Source organism: Dendropsophus ebraccatus, chromosome 3, assembly GCF_027789765.1.
Source record: "Dendropsophus ebraccatus isolate aDenEbr1 chromosome 3, aDenEbr1.pat, whole genome shotgun sequence".
NCBI lineage: Eukaryota > Metazoa > Chordata > Amphibia > Anura > Hylidae > Dendropsophus > Dendropsophus ebraccatus.
Genome location: NC_091456.1, coordinates 123,483,229 through 123,495,449, shown reverse-complemented (window position 1 = coordinate 123,495,449; position 12,221 = coordinate 123,483,229). Strand labels below are relative to the sequence as shown.

At 40.9% G+C, this 12,221-nt stretch overlaps 1 protein-coding gene across 1 annotated transcript in view; it reads right to left on the bottom strand.

Moving 5' to 3' along the window:
* The window catches only part of MARCHF3 (membrane associated ring-CH-type finger 3), a 160,318-nt gene that overhangs the window by 90,811 nt on the left and 57,286 nt on the right, over nucleotides 1-12,221 (bottom strand). The gene's annotated exons all lie outside the window — the stretch shown is intronic.

The window sequence follows — 12,221 nt, the reverse complement described above, 5'->3', positions numbered from 1 at the left end:
GGCAATGTGCATGCACGACTATCACTTCTTTCAATGAAGGGGACACAAGACCCCTGTCCTTGTGAACAATGGAGGTCCAGCAGGAAAGACCCCAATGTGGATAGGTGATATATGTTGTTCACAGGAATATTAAGAGCATCTATTTGAATAATATAAAGGAGAAAAACTGAGAAAACAAGTGCAAAAAGAAACAGTGATGTTATTGTGACCAATGAAGGTCATAAACGTTTAAATGTAGCAAAAAAAGGCTGCGTCTCCATCTGTGGCCAAATTAAAGTTAACGCTAATCTTAACGCTATTATAGAAAGCTGTGTTCACAGGAATTTTCTATGAGTTTGACACTCTGTTATACAGTACACTGTACATTTTGCTCTACTTCATGGAAAACATGACTTCACCAAGGCCCATGGAAACCTAATTAAACGTAATTTTATTGTTAGGAAAATAAATTATTCCTTCATTTCTATTCTTAATTTAGAATCAGTGGCCATTAAATAATACAATGTCTGCTGGGGGTGGTAGTTCAACATTGCGGAAAGAGAAATAGGTCACTGGAGAAGGTGAATTACAGCAGATCCACATGCGGAATGGAGCCTTTTATAGCTCAGAGCAATATGCTCTGGGTCTCCTCCAGCACAGACAGAATTCAGATTCTTCCACAGGCAATTATTTCCTCTCAGCCGATTTATGATTGTACAAAACACCAGGTCGTAAATAGTGAAAATGAGATTGTCAACACTGCCATTTGCTGATACCACATAGTTTGCATATTAGGAACATTTATCTCAAGTAAGACAATTTATTTAGTCAATAAAAAGAAGTGACCATAAGACCCTATCAAACACAACTTTTAGGGGAAAATATAAGAAGTTCCACCAAACAGCATTTTTTTCTTTTAAAGGGAATACAGACATCTTTAGGCAAGGGGGTTCATCATAGATTACAACAAACTGACTGTTAGGAGTCTGACTGCTGAGGTTCCCACTGTTTAGAGGAAAATTCTGCCCAAAGGTTTTCTCTATGAGGGTTCCAAACACTTCTGAAAACAGTGTGTTTCATTCATTTGGGGTCAATTTTTCTTTATTCCTATGGTTGATGGCGGACCCAGCCATTAGACCCCCATTAAACAGCTTCTTATGCTCTATCATGTGGTTAGGGATACCTTTTGAAGATGGGACTACCCCTTTAAGAAATCCCAGGTTGTACTTTGTTTTGTTTAGTGCCGATCTTAATAAACATAGCGTTTATAACAGAAAGTGATGTGAACTACTGACCAAATTGTACTACTAATACTGCCCCAAATAATAATCAGCAAGTACAATCCAACTCTAGTTTACATCCATTCACCTTTGACTGCAGCAGCTAGAACATTTTCGGGTTCCCCGCAGCCCCTTAGAAAACATTATCATTGCAATAATATTCATAACACTTACAGTCCTTATAACAAGAACAATTTCTCTCTAACAATTCCTTGTACCACTTGACTGAGACATACCAGAATGCCTCTTGTAACACTGCCCTGCCATTTCATTAGATTGTAAACTCTAACATGAAGAAGCCTCTCACCTTATGTACAATAATGTGCACTGTAGCAGTGAATGCTAAGAAAAAGGTAACAATAAATAACAACTTATGTGACAACGTTGACTTAAAGTGTCCCTGTCATTAAAAGTAAGTCACCAGACCTGTCAAAAGTTATTGATCTCAGCATGTCTAACTGCTGAGACCTGCTGTTATCAGGAAATATACTGTAGCCAGGGACAGAGTGCAGCAGCCGATCTCCTAATCGGCTAATTCCAACAGTTTACGTCTATGAGGCTTCATTGTAGGAATTAGTGAGTGAGCCAATGGATTATGCTGCTGCCACACACTCTTTATCTATATCTACTGATAACAGCATGTTTCAGCAGTAAGACCCCCTGCAATCAAAAACTTTTGACTTACCTGATGACATGTCAAAAGTTACTTTTAATGACAGGTATTCTTTAAATGTGCAAAAAAGCCAGAATCCTACTCCACACTAATGAGGGGTAATATCCCAAAGCAGCTGTCTGTGGATGGATGCCTGGTTTTGTTTTTCTTCCTTGTCGTGTCTCAATACTCACAACTGAATTAGACTTTGACGCAAAAGAGACCACCCTGGTATTTCCCAACTTGTGTCCTAATACAACTGTGTGGGATTTAAGAGGCTACGTATCAGGGTGGTTTGGTAATCCCCTTACTAGGAGGCAGCCCTTAGCAACGGGTTTGCTTCCCAGGAGGGATCTGGATATCCCCTTGTTTTAAAACTCGTGACTGAGGCTACACAGACCCCCTTTTTGCACATTTAAAAATTTTTTTTAAATTTTTAGGGGGCAATGCATCAGTGGAGACTCGACCAAGTATTCCATTGAATTTGTTTTGCTAAATCTCCCTGAGCTCAGTCATTGTTGTGTTTTGCTAGGTTCTTTTTAAACAAAGACTTTTTGGTTAATAAAAGTAAAAATTTATCATAAAAATATCAGTATAAAGTAGTAAAAGTTAACATAAAGGGGTAATCCAGTATCCTATTTTTTTTTTTAATATTACGCTGGACGCATGGTAAAACTGCAAAAAAGTAATACCCTTGTTCTCTGCCTGGGCTGGACTTTCCTCCTCAGCCAATCACTGGCCACTGCAGTATTCTGCTAGTCGGTGTTAAGCTGAGTGGGTAGGTTGGGCTGAGATGGCTTATCTCAGAAGCAGAGACAAGTGGAGACAAACAATGGACTGAAAGGAGCTGGAAATGAAGCTCCTGGAGGAGCAGTGCTCCCAAAATGACAAAAAGTTAGCATACTGGAATACCCCTTTAATGCGTTGTCATTTACCAAATAAACTAAAACTAAAATACCTGCCTTGTAACACACCTTTCCTGCAGTCAGCAATTGATACAGGATGCTGTAGGGAGATTGACGTCTTTTTTTCCTTTTAATTTAACTCAGAATGGAATTTTAGTTTTTTTTATGTAGTTGCTGTTCCAAACCTCTTGACTTGTGTGATAAGGCAAGTACACACATGTCATCATTTTTTATATCTTTTCTCGTCTTGTCTCTACTGTCTATCAATAAGCAATTCTGGCATAGGAAGGCAGTTACAGTGCTTGATTTATCAACTACGGGATAGGAACAAACAGTTGAAATCTCAAGTGTGTTTTTCCATCTGCCTCAGGCTAGAGACATTTCAAATAGATAAGAAAACTTCAAGTAGAAAAACTGTTTGTCATGTTTAGAAAACTGACACATACTTATCTAAGGATGCATCCTAATTAAAGTCGGAGACTAATGTGTTTGGATAGACACTATATATTTGATAAAGTTTTTTTGCCAATTCTAAAAAACAGTCCCGTGTCAACCCTTTGCTTAAAAAATGAGCATACTCTGTGTTCTACATCTGGGCAAGCACAGTATAACACAAACATATCAAGCTGCCTGAAACCCACACTGCCTGTTTTTTTCCCCACAGTGGCCAATCACAAGCTCTGATAAAAAAAGACACTTGAGCTGTGATTGGTTACTGTGGAAAAACAGACAGTGCAGGATATCAAAGGTTATTCAGTAAAAAAAGTATTTTTCAAACTACTGGTGCCGGAAAGTTATATAGATTTGTAAATCACTTCTAGTTAAAAACCTCAAGCCTTTTAGTACTTATCAGCTGCTGTAAGTCCTGCAGGAAGTGGTATATTCTTTCCAGTCTGACATGGTCTGACTCTGCTGCCACCTCTGTCTGTGACAGGAACTGTCCAGAGCAGTAACAAATCCCTATACAAAATGTTACTTGCTCTGGATAGTTCCTGACATGGATAAAAGTGGCAGCAGAGAGGCGGCAGAATTCTGGTGCAAGATTGTAATAGTTGTTCAAAACATAGACTAGACTAGAATGCAACAGATTAATTAAATGGCACTTGGATTAATCTGGTGCATTGTTAAAACTGTTCAGCCTAATTTACAGTGTCTAAAAATTAGTTTTATTAAACCTGGGCTTGCATCAGTGCAGGAATTAACTTCTGGCCATGTTCACACAACGTATAACACCAGCCGTTCTGTGACCTGGCCGGCTCACAGAACGTCTGGTGTTACTGATGCTAATCCCGGCTGGTACTGTAGTACCGGCCGGATGATCTTCACTAGTAATGAATTCGGATGCGGGCGCACCCGTGTTTCCCCGCATCTGAATTCCTTGCTGCAAACATTGTGCGCACCGTCGATGAATAGTGGCATGTCAGTTTTCTGCAGGGCCGCTAGCGATCCTGGCCAGAGTGTATACTATGGGGGGGCAGTTATTAAGTCCGGCATTTTCTGCGACTGGCTTAAAAATGTCCCCACAGCGCTGACAGTACGCAGATTTATGTAGAGACACACTGCCTCCAGGGCTGTATTAACAGCTGCTGCTGCCCTAGGCACTAAACCTGAAGACGCCCCATCTACACGCACCTATTGGCATTACCAGACCTGACCAATACCACCATACCCCCCACCCCCCTGGAAAAGACATCAGATTTACTGGCAAGTCTGAACGGGAGGAGGGAAACTAAAAAAATAAAAACAAAAAAATTTGTTTTTTCTGTCCCCCTACTCCCTGGTGCTGCCCCCCTGCAAGGTGCTGCCCTAGGCACCAGACCTCGGGTGCCTAGAGGTAAATACGGCCCTGACTGCCTCTACATAAATCCCGTGTGCACCAGTGTGTGCCGAGGAAACCTATGCCAGCTCAGAGCTGGTGTAGCTCTTCTTATCATTTTTCGGCGAGAAAAATGATAAATTGAGCGGACCCAGAGTCATCATAAATGAAAGTATACATGATGAACAACATATACCAGCGAATACATTTAAGTGTCACTGTCATTATAACTTTCAAAATGTAAATCACTGTATGTGAAATAAAGCGAGGTTATAATCTACATTATTCTTATTTCTTTTTTTAGTTATCATGATTTAAAACAAAGCTACTAACAATCCCCAGCCCCATTATACAGAGTCTTTTTTCTTGTTTGCCCCAATCTCTTCTCAATGTTTTCATGATCTTTGGACTGATTCTCTGGAGGGTGACGTCATCGGAGGGTGACAATACGTCTGGAGTTCGCTCCAGGGTAGGCTGCACCATGATCGAGTGTCTGGGATATTATTTTTTATGAAGAGGGGTGTTTTGTATACTGTTTCTCATAGGTATTTCTTTAGTTGGATTATTGCAGATCACCTTTTAATTGCACTGCTACATTCTTGTATTGGTACTCACTAGGGTTGTTTATATTGTGAATGCACATTGTCACTTTATTACATGTTTTTTGTGGATATACAGTCTTTGGTTGGGGTAATAATTATTCACTGGATTTTCAGATTCATCATGTGGTAGTTTATTTAATTAATTATTCTTTTATTTTTTTCTTACCATCTTTATTATATATATATATATATATATATATATATATATATATATATATATATATAGTCTATCATTGATTCTCTTCACATTCTTTACCATCCTTTATTGATTAGTTTACATTGCTCATATTATTGAAAATCATGTTACATTTCACTCTGATCATGAGCAATATTATTTGCATGCGGCCCCCTGTAGGTTGCACATCTACTATTTTTTTAGTGTTTCTTATATATACATATACTATGTTGGGATTTTTAAGTGTTTTTAACCTTTCTTTGTGGTGTTTTTTGTAGTGATTCAATAAAATATTTTTCATTGTAATTACTTATTGGTGTATTGTGCTTATATTAGTGGAGTGCACTCTTCATGTGTCTTGTCTTTTTCCCTTTTGTTGTGTTCGATTGCTATTAGACACTGAGTGGCACCCCCAGTCTAGGAAAATAAATAGGTAAATAAATTCTCTACACCGCCTATTTTTGCATAAGAATATTACAATTTCTCAAACACAAAAAAGAGGCATATGATAGTGACATTATTTATAGTACAGCAATAAAACCTGCAGCCCTCTTTAGCAATGGCTGAGGCTTACAATAACCTAGCATGTCTTCTTTTCCTGCCTAACCAGGCGCAGCATAAGGAAAGGTTTCAGCCTTATAAGGAAGCCTGTAAGGCTTCAATATTCATCCTGTACAGATGGCAGCATGTAGTTTATCATTTTATATAAAACAGCCGTGCCAGATGTACAACTCCCATTCCAGAAATATTACACCAGCCAGAAACAGGCACTGCCTCTAAATCTCGTAACAGGAGACTTCCCTTAGGGTGGGAATTAAGACCAGCTTTACAGGAAAATGTAGAAGGAAACTGAAAGCATGCAAACACTGAAAGTCAGACAACTAAACTGCTGAGGAGATCCTTTTACGTGGACCATAGCAGTAAGCCGGGAAGAAAGCTTACAAATATTTCACACATCACAGAAACACACTATCACTATCACTTTTACTGTTTTTTTAAAGTAATGGTATTAGTACGATTCACAAATAAAAAATAAATAGGTAAAATTGCACCCACCAATTGGCCAGCCAATATGCCTACATCAGCTGGCCGTGCCTGGAAAGTTCCTAAGACTCTGCTTACTTAAAAGGGGTTATTTTAGGGTGACAATAACTATTAGGACATTTAGGGCCACATGTATCATCCGTCGAACGGATGATTTTCGGCAGAAAGTGACGATTTGCGTATTTTTTTATTCGCAAATGGCCGATTTGCGAATAAAATATTCGCAAATCGGCACTTTCCGCCGAGTACGCCAGGGGGGCGGAAAGGGGGCGTGTAGTGGGCGGAACGGAGGGCGCAGACTCAGAGTCCGCGCGATTTACCATCCGTTCCGCCCAAATGTACGCCGAAAACCTCCAGTCCTCAGCTGGCGTAGGTTTTCGGCGGTGCGCACCGGCGCGCACGGGATTTATGTAGAGGCAGTCCGCCTCTACATAAATCTCCGTAGCGCCGGAGCTGCGGGGGCATTTATAAGTCCGGCGTAAAAAACGCCGGACTTAATAAATGCCACCCTTAGACATCATAGAGAGGTCCCACATTTGTGCCCCCCCCCCATGGGCCAGAACAGAGAGCTACTTTGTATCCAGCAGAGCCAATGCGCTCATGCATACTGGTTGTTCCCTCTAGTGATCACAGAATGCTGGGAGGGAAAGAAGCTGGACTTGCAGTAATCAGCCTATGGTTTTAGGCCGGATTAACACTACATAAGACCCCGGACGTTCTTTTACCTGGTTGTGTCACAAAACGGCTGGTCAAGGTGAAGTTTATTGAATTGGGATGCGGGCGCATTCGTGTGCGCCCACATTCCAATTCACCATTGAACACGATAGAGAGTGAGGCCAGATTTGCACTCTCCATTGTGTGACCTGTCAGGCTTGTGCGGCCGCTGTTCAATGAACAGCGAAATGAAAAGTGGAATCTGATTGGTTGCTAGGGGCAACTGAGCCAGTTTTACTTTACACCATGTTTGATAAATCTCCCCCTATGCGTATACAGTCCGGATGGGATTTTCTCTGACTGCAGCACAACATAAGTTTTGTATTAATCACAGCCATTGTTGCAAACCTGCAACAACGGCCTTGATTAATATAAAACTTCTGTTGTGTGAACATAGCCTTAAGGTGAATGTACCATCACGTACATCGTTTTGCTTTTTTATTTTACATTAGCCGATTGGTGCCGGTGCGGGGATCACAGTGGGACTGTCCTTTTTTTGAAACAATGCATGTTTCCAGCACTCTGTGCTATTCTTTTGCCGTGCATTGGAAGGGGGTGGCATTTCAAAATAAGGACTGTTCCACCAGGATGCCTGCAACGCCACCGACACAACAACACATCTACTCTCAGGTTGTAGTATTACATTTAACTGATGTTTTTACTAATTTTACTAATGTTGCCTTGTACAATACGGGGTTCTTCATATCCAGAAGCGATGGTGCCCTCTCCATGGCTGCCAAATGTTAGGGTTCTAATTACTGCTTCCTGGAATTCAAGGTATTTCCCCGGTTGGCCGGCACAGCGGTACAGCACAAAAGCGTTGTACATTGCTGTTTGGACCAGATGTACGGACACCTTTTTGTACCACTTTCTGGTTTTCCTCGTGGCGTTATATGGTTTGAGGACTTGATCTGAGAGATCAACTCCTCCCATATATTGACTGTAGTCTAGAATACAATCAGGTTTGTTCACCACGTTTGTGGTACCACGGGCAGGGACAGGGGTGGCGCTATTCCTGTGAATTGTGGTCAAAATAAGGACATCACGTTTCTCCTTATATTTAACCAACATCATATTTTCACTGGAAAAGCCCTTGCTCTCTCCGCTTGGCATCGGTTATCTGACGGGAGGCCTCGTTGATTTTTCAGAATCGTGCCGCAAGCTAGAGTAGCTCGGGCAGCGAGGGACCGGAAGAGGGGGATGCTGGTATAAAAGTTATCAACATACAGGTGATAACCCATTTCCAGCAGTGGGAAGATCAGTTCCCAAATGATCTTCCTACTAACTTCAAGGATGGGGGAAGGGGGGGCATTCTGGGGGTTGGATTTGGGTGTCCCTTCATACATTCTGAGGTTATGTTCACACTTCGTAAGTTCCGCAGAAATCACGACCGTTGTTACAAAGGCCATAATTTCTGCGGTACTTATGTAGTGCTGCAGGCTGAGGGAATCCCTAGCGGCTCCGCGAGAAACTGACATGTCAGTTTTCTGCGGCCGCACACTCTTATGTGTGCAGTGGGGAATTCTGAGGCAGGCGCACACGGATGCGTCTGCATTAGAACTGCAGTACCGGCCAGGATGATCTATACTGAGACTGGCCGTTCTGTGACCCGGCCGGGTAACGGAATGGCCGGTCTCTTACCAAATGTGAACATAGCCTAAATCTGTAAGTGTACCCTGTGGTACTCTCACAGAGTTTGTAGAATTTCACACCATACTGTAATCTATTATTGGGAAAGTTCTCGCAGAAAAGAAGCCTTCCTTATAAGCTCAGGAGGGACTCATCTACTGAGATGTATTTCTCTGGGATATACATCTCAGCAATATTCCTAATTATAGGGCAATTGTGAAACAAATAAGTGGAAAACAATCTATCTAATGCTTTTGGTGAGTAGTATTATTATTTATACAGGGTGGGCACAGGGTGGATTAATCGTCTTGACATGTGGTAGCAAAGCAACTTGTTTACCTCTGGATGAGCAATGCATTGGATGAAACGTAATAGAGTAATAACAGTAACCGAATAATAACTTAGTATGGAAACATAATATAGGTCAGGCCCTTGGCGCAGAGAGGAAGAGAGCCCAGGAAAAAGAAAACTATTGAGACATATGAGATGAGACAACAAGACATTTGAGTAGACAGATGGGACAGATTAGTGAATAAACTGGTAGAGGAAAGAAAAGAGAGAATACAACGAGCATAGGAAGAAAGGCAGACGGGATATAGACAGCAGATGGATTCCACAGAGCATCAGTAAAACAGGCCTGAAAAAAAATTAATACAATACCTTTTTTTTTTTTTATGGGGGACAGTAACCACATATCAATACTTGCATGCTGGTCCTACTCACACTTCTGGTTTTATGAGCCATTTGTGATAGATTATGGAATATTTGGCAACAACCAATCCTACTTATGTTTATTATACTTTTGCACCAATAAAGTCAAGGGAGGAGATACCACATGCGCAGATGTACAGGGGCCCACCACCATCATGATGCTAGATTACTTGTATGGGAATGTGTTAATCCTTCTGTTTGTGTTCATCATTATCTTGTGATGTCTCAGAGAGATTGACACATCAGTGTTGAATGTATTAGAAAAACCAACAAAGAGGTGATCTATTAACTATCCATTAACCACTAACGGGTCTCACTGCCTGTCAATCTTCCCGGCACTGACTACTAACGGGTGGCTCCCCGCCCAGGTGACTAGTTGCCGCTCCTCTCCTGGTCTCGCACAGCATAATAAAACATCTTTTCCCCCTTTGTAATGCTACCGCTGCAGCCACGGATGGTATGCTTCGCGAGCTGCACAGTAGATCTATACTGTGCTGCCTGGAACTATATCAGCACAATCATGCAGGTTGTATCTGATTTTATCTGCTATTAAGAGCAATAAAACTTATTTGTAACTTATAACTTATTTGTAATAAAACGCAGCATATAAATAAGCACTGTGACATCTTAACCACAAGCAAAAACTATTTTGGCTCCATCACAACAGAACACAAGCCAACACTTTCATTCTCAGAGAGACAAGCTGCCACCTGAAGAGTCCCCTCCTCTTTCCATTAAGAATGTCTGACAGCTATCCCATGTGTATATAGTTACCTTTTCCCCATATTTATCATACAGCCACCACTTTGAGGCCACCATATATACTTTTATCCTTTGTCTTTTAGAAGGGAAACAGCTGAAGTATAACAGGGTGTGGCTGTTAATTCCCAATTGCATGATATCTACCTATGTCTAACAAAGACACTTTTCTAGGTTAGGGCTGATGTAAACCTTATGGCTATGTTTACTCTATGTAAGAGAACGGCCATTCCGTGACCCAGCCGGTCTCTAAAAAGATTATCCCAACCAGTACTGCAGTACCGGCCAGATGATGTTTGCAGCCGCAGAGTTCTGATGCGGGCGCATCCATGCGCATCCGCATCAGAACTCCCCACTGCACACTATGGAGCAAGCGGCCGGAGCCGCACGCTCCATTGTGTGCACTGACAAGGTTTCCTGCTGCCGCTATTCAATGAAACTGACATGACTATGTGTATACACTCTGGCCTGGATTCCCTCAGAAGGGAGCACTACGCAAGTTCCGTGGGAATCACGGCCACTGTAAGAACGGCCATGATTCCCACAGAACTTACGTTGTGTGAACATAGTCTATGTCTGTGTAATGGTAGAAAATTTCATCTATCTATCTATTTATCTTTCTACGTATCATGAGCCTCGCCAAACTTAAATAAACATTACAGTAATTTAATGTCAAATACTGTCAAGTTAATGACAACCTTTACATAACACCAAAATCTGTTCCTGCTCAATCCACCACATTATGCTTCTATATGTAATGTATTTTATTTTATTTTTTTGTATTATTTTTTCTATTACAAGAATGAGTATACCACATACCGAAAAACATCAATAGTTTCTTCCTTAGGTATACGGATCAAAACAGTTACCTGAGTGTTTGCCGTATGTTGCACACTGGTAATATACCAATTACCAATGTATCACATATACAGAATACTGCTTTCATTCCAACAATGGAGCTCTTACAATATGTGGTTTCTTACATTCTGTGAACTTATTTTTTCATCCAACAATTCAGTTCACCAGTAAAATGACTTTGCTGTGGGTCCCTAGTGTGTAATTGTTGACCACTCTTTTCATATCTGAGCCCATAAAGAATGAGCAATCACAGTTTTAATGGAGAATTACAGTATGACTACTAACATGGTAGAGCATGTTGAGAAAGTTTTATAGGCTAAACCCCCAACAATGGAAATCATGCTGTAATATAAAACCTTTAAATACAAATAATTTCCCATCATCATGGCAGAGATCTATTTTTAGGCCATAGCAAGCATATTGCATCTACATGTATTAATACACATATTGCCTTGCTTCATATACAGTGTCATTTACACTGACTATTGGTTTTACCTCCTGTAGTGGGGACCTTTGCATCATAGACACAGTAAAACTGTTCCCCAACTCACTGTTTTTTAGGTCAATGCTTTAATAAATAGGGTCTGTCTGATATTGATCATATAGGATTCCAAGAGAATGGCTGAACAGAGGATTCATGTCGAGCAACACGCGCTGTAGTACTGGGACAAACGCCAGACAGAAATGCCAATGTCACACTGGGCGGGCAGCATTGGAATTTACCACTCTCCCAGGGTCATGTATCAATAATGTTATGTGAGCTGTCTGTACTTGAAGGGAAAATTGGCACAAAGCACAATGCATAACGTAACCAACCAAGAGATAAACAATAATAGTATAATTTGCACCTTTGTTTGCATAATTTGCATTAAAGTAAGGCTTAAAGGCAGGCTCAAAGAACTAAGTGGAGAAAATGCATGATTTATAGTAGAGTTTTTTTCCTATAGAAAACAGCTGGTAAGAGTGCGGCATTGGCAGTTATGATGTAAACCTCACTAACCATAGATCACTTGATACATGTCACAATATCTCACATGTAGACAAAGCCACACTAAGCTTGTAAGAATTAGCATAGTACATAATAATACATATTATCA